Source organism: Hibiscus syriacus, unplaced genomic scaffold, assembly GCF_006381635.1.
Source record: "Hibiscus syriacus cultivar Baekdansim isolate YM2019G1 unplaced genomic scaffold, ASM638163v2 tig00110597_pilon, whole genome shotgun sequence".
NCBI classification, from domain to species: Eukaryota; Viridiplantae; Streptophyta; class Magnoliopsida; order Malvales; family Malvaceae; genus Hibiscus; species Hibiscus syriacus.
Window position 1 is genome coordinate 7,918,623 of NW_024062795.1, and position 5,602 is coordinate 7,924,224.

Consider the following 5,602-nt stretch of genomic DNA (forward strand, 5'->3'; position numbering starts at 1 on the left):
GTGGCCTTGTCTACTACAGAGGCAGAATACATGGCATTTTCAGAGGCTGTAAAGGAAGCAATTTGGCTTAACGGGTTGATGGAAGACTTGTGAGTTGTTCAAAGTCACATTAGTCTCTATTGTGACAGTAAGAGCTCTATTCACTTAGCGGAAAATCAAGTCTACTATTCAAGGACTAAGCATATCGACGTGAGGTATCACTTTGTGCGGGAGATCTTTAAAGAAGGAAAGATTCTACTTCAGAAAATTGTGACATCAGAAAATCCTGCAGATATGATGACCAAGGTGGTAACAGTAATCAAGTTCAATCATTGTTTGAACTTGATTAACATCCTGAAAATATGAACACCTTCGGGTGTGTGGCGATTGTGAGCGCAATTAGAGGCACTACAAATTTGGGGAGTTGAAGAAGTTGAGTATGCTTGGTAATTTCAAGCCAAGGTGGAGATTTGTTAGATTTGTCTAGAAATTAAGTTGACAAGTTGGAAATTTCATCTTGGTTGGTGGCCAAACTTTGAACATATTGTTCTTAAAACTCAACTATAAATAGGCCTAAGTATTTCCATTAGAAATCATCCCAAAAACAAGTTCTCTCTTCCTCTTGTATTCTTCATTCTTCCACTTTGGGAATTCTAAAGAATTCCATTTGTTGTAATATTGGCGATATAGTGAAGCTATCATCCAGTGTGGTGCCCGAGGAGTAGACGATATTCTCGTCGAACCTCGTAAAATTGGTGTGTTCTCTCCTTTATTGTTTTTATTCGGTTCTTTTCCATTGTGTTTCAATATTCAATAGTTTGACAGGTTTATCCGCTGTGCAACCTTTGGTGGTTTTAATCTTGACATTTTAGGTCAATTTTAAAACTACGTTCGTGTGGGAAATAACACGTTTTCCCCAACACGTATAATACAACATATATTATGATTTATGTGGAAAATCTTAATCCATAATCCAAAATATCTATTTATATTAATAATTATTTGATTACAGAAGAAACTTGTATATTAAGGAGTCTACTCAAACTATGTTTCTTATTTTCAGTCAATATAAAATAAAATAGACTTCACACTTTTAATCAAATTTAGTTTCCTACTTTTCTCAATCAATTTGAATCAGATTGAATTCGAATAAAACTCTAACCATCATAATATGTTCATGTCCATTGTTTCATCCTCGCTGTTTTGATCGTGCATTTTTTGAGAATGGGAAGAAAACGTGCCCAGAGGAAGTAAAATCTGTCAAGTGTGGAAACCAAAGGCAATTGAGCAAGATAGCCGTAAGCAGCTGGATTCAAGAAAGGACGTTGGTTTATCTTTGGATTCAACCAGGATGGATCGAGGGTGGTTGTCTTTTTTAAAATTTCAAAATTTTAGAAAATTTAAATATTTTTTATTGATAATTTATTTTCGTATCTTCTCAAATTTTACAAATACAACTTTTAGATTTTTATAAGTTCATCGTAACATAAAATTCTACGTTGGTTGCACCTATTGAATCGGTGAAATATGCATATGTAGAGATATAAACACAACTAAATTAAGTGCAAATCTAATGATGAAGGCATCTGGAGAAATTGATGATAAGCTTCACGAGGAAGAGATTTGGAAGCTTAAGGGAAAGCAGGTGGTTCTGGATAGTTCATCGAACAGCACAAAGAGCAATTCTGGTAGGGGTTTACCTGCAAGTCGCTTGTATTTGATTTTGCTTTAATGACTTGATAAGATCAGCATTTAAATCCAAAGCATCACAATAATAATAATAATAAATACTGAGATTAATGTTGAAAGCAGAATATTTAATCGTTTTTCAGCTGAATTCGTATGCTTTTCAATTTCAACGACAATCATAGAATTACAATTATTATACAAATCCTTCACATTCCATACATTTCCTCCTGGAAAATGACTGCAACAACACGTGATCGATGCTTTATAAATCCCATTTATGCCACCACAATCGAACAGTACCCCTTCCTTTAAGGAAACTTTTCTCAGAGCAGTCAGACGCTCCGGAGAACCGGTTTTCCGATGTGTATCTTGTCATAAATTCTGGTCGGGAAACTACCCTCAGCCAAGTTGTCCAAATAAAGTTTAAGTTTTCTTTCACTTTGTTTCGGTTTCGGTTTCGGGTTTAGGATATATAACAATAGTTTAAGTGTCCACTACCGGGGATTTTGGCCATGGGGATGGAGGACTCGAAACATGGTTTTGAAGAAGATGAAGCATTCATTGAATATGAAAAGGTGAAGTGTTCCATTAATGATAAATTGAAGAGCTTGATGCTGCCTAAGTCACCTGGATTTGATCAATTCAAGCTATGGATGCTTGTAATCACAACGATGATGGTTTTGCTATGGATTTTCGCATTGCAATTAGCTTCACTGGGAGACAATATTGGCCAAACAACAGTCAAATTCGACACACCACCTTATTTTCCACCCCCGAGTACGTTTCAACGATTGGATTAAGATTTTTTATTTTTTATATACCGATATTAAATCTCAATTTTTATTCGAATTTACGACATGTTTCGACCTTAATATTTATTTCTAGGGGTGTATAACAATGAAGGTTACTTGATGGTTTCATGCAACGGTGGATTGAATCAAATGAGAGCCGGTGTAAGCATTTTCTCTACATAATTTCATTTTGCATATACTCTGATCAAAATTCCTTACAAATTTGTTAATCTGTATACAGATTTGTGATATGGTTGCTATAGCTAGGTCCTTGAATCTCACACTCGTAGTTCCTGAATTGGATAAAACTTCATTTTGGCACGATAACAGGTCGGATATTTCGTTAATATTCCATCCATCAAATTATGATTTTCATTTCTGTATCCTACTTGACTCGTGTAACGAATCGTTTTCGATGTGGCAGCCCATTCGAAGACATATGGGATGTGGATTATTTTATAAAATCTCTTGCCAGTGAAGTTCGTATAATCAAACATCTCCCTCTACAGCTGACAAAAACAATACAAAAAGAAGGACTCTACTCCATGTCCCCCGTTAGCTGGTCCAACATGTCCTATTACTACAACATTGTGAGTTAACCTCGTATCAGCGTTATGGTACACGCAAGCGTTAACTGGTGCTGAATGACAAACGTTTTCCGGGGATGATTTTATGCAGGTTTTTCCTCGTTTTCGAAAATACCAAGTGGTTCGATTCGCCAAAACGGATACCAGGCTTGGTAATAATCTACCTGTTGAGGTTCAAAAGATGAGGTGTAGGGTTAACTATGAATCTCTAAGATTCACTCCTGCAATAGAAGAAATGGGGAAGAAGATTATAAGAATTTTGAGGAGAAAAGGCCCTTTCTTAGTTCTACATCTCAGATATGAAATGGACATGTTAGCATTTTCTGGTTGTACTGAAGGCTGCAATCAAAGTGAAGCTCAAGAACTTACAAGACTGAGGTGAACAACTAATCTTGCTACATAATTCGAATAGAAATTCTAATTCGAGTAGATTTCTTATTATGTAAGTTTCATTTATAATAAGTAACTATTGTTATAAATATATACTAGGTACTAGGGTTAGAAGTTAAGACGACTAATGAAAAAATTTCTCTTTTGCCCGAGATTTTTTTATTAGTGTTTTACATGTGTAGATATGCCATTCCATGGTGGAAGGAGAAGGAAATAGATCCCAAGCGTAAAAGAGAAGCTGGACTCTGCCCATTGACACCATTGGAGACAGCAATTACACTCAGAGCATTCAATATTGATCCTCAAATCCAAATATATATAGCTGCTGGCAATATATATGGTGGAAACAAGAGATTGGCTGCTCTCAAAGCATTCTATCCTAATTTGGTAAATTCAAAAAAAAAGAACCCCAGAATCTAGCTTTATTTGCAATGAAGTCCACTTTTAATAATCAAAATCCCCGACCCTTTGTTTTGAAACAGGTGAAGAAGGAAACTTTGTTATCACCTTCAGACCTCAAACCATTCCAGAACTATTCAAATCAAATGGCAGCATTGGATTATCTGGTTTCATTAGACAGTGACATATTCTTGCCTACCTACGGAGGCAATATGGCTAAAGTCGTAGAAGGTCATCGGAGGTACGTCATGTATGTTCGATTGTAATCCGATATCGCAAAATGTATCTAACAAAAATGTTCTCATTGGTTTCACCTATTGTATGAAACAGGTACCTGGGATACAAGATGACAATTAGTCTAGACAGATTGGTGCTCATTAGTCTGATAGATCAATACAAGAATGGAACTTTGAAATGGGACGAATTTTCGCAGGCTGTGAAGGCGGCTCACGCGAATAGAATGGGGAGTCCTTCTCAGAGACTTCAGTTCCCCGGGAAACCTAAACAGGAGGATTATTTTTATACTAACCCAGAAGAATGTTTGCCGTCGATTGTTGGAGGAAAACCTGTTACAGATATGGGATAATTGTTATTAGCTCCATGGTTTCCTTGGGGAGTGTTGAAATAGGGGGCTCATTGTAATTTTACTTAATTGAAAGGAGTAAATTGTTCTTTCATGTGCATTATCGGATTCATGCATTGCTTTAAACCGTGACAATTCGTAAATCTAAAGTTAAAATCCGAGCATCCGTAACCCCTAATACTGATTGCTGGGGAGATCGAGAAAGAGTAAAAATATTCATTTCGATTAATATTGATTGAATTATTTACGTTTGATCAATTTTAATGGATTTTTAACAATAAAAAAATTAAATTACTTATCACAGGATCATTTCTTTATTTTTAGAAGACATGTTTAATAAATATACAATGTCATCCCTTTCAAATTTTATAATCTCTCATTTCCTTTTTGATGTAAAATTAATTTTCCCATCTCTTTACGGCGTGGCATTCCCTCCATTCAACCTCATATAACTCTTGTCACATACCAATATTATGGTTGTTTATCTTGTTTATACTTCATGTTTTGTCAAGGATCACTTCGATATCACTTGTCATGAAATTATTATATGGGTGAATTATATTATTTTTCACTGAATTTTACTCTCTCTCCTATTTTACTCACTGAACTTTCAATTTTTCCAGTTTGCTCACTGAACTTTATAGATTAAATTATTTTACTCACTCCAACATTAATTTCTAACGGTGTTATGACATGGATTAAATAAATACTTTTTATTGTTAAAATACTGGTAAAAAAAGAAAATAATTAAAAATTTAATCTTCGGATTAGAAAACTACCCAACCCCATGACCAAAGGTCACCGGCCATATCCAATAACCTTCCGACGAGGGCTAGCCACGACGATAACCACCACGCCAGTAGCCACACCCCATCAGCCTTTTAAAATAGTTATAAGTGCTAATACCATCGTCGAAAAAAGCTCTAAACTCCCCAATCAGCTTCTTTTCGCTTGATCTCCTTCAAATGGAGCCCAAATGGAGATATGTTGGCCTCCATATTTCATTTCACTTCTTCTGTTGATCGTCCCCTTTCCTTATGTTTTTTATTTTTCTCCTTTTTACTATGATATTGTCGTTCCAACTCATTGTCAGCATCATAAACGTTGAATGCCAAAGGTTTCTCATTCATGGGGATTGACTTTAGGATTTACAGTGGGTGTTTTGGGACTATGGTTGTGGTTTT

At 35.6% G+C, this 5,602-nt stretch overlaps 1 pseudogene; it reads left to right on the forward strand.

Moving 5' to 3' along the window:
- Nucleotides 1–2,001: 2,001 nt before the first annotated feature.
- Nucleotides 2,002–4,545, forward strand: LOC120134423 (annotated as a pseudogene).
- The last annotated feature ends 1,057 nt before the right edge of the window (nucleotides 4,546–5,602 follow it).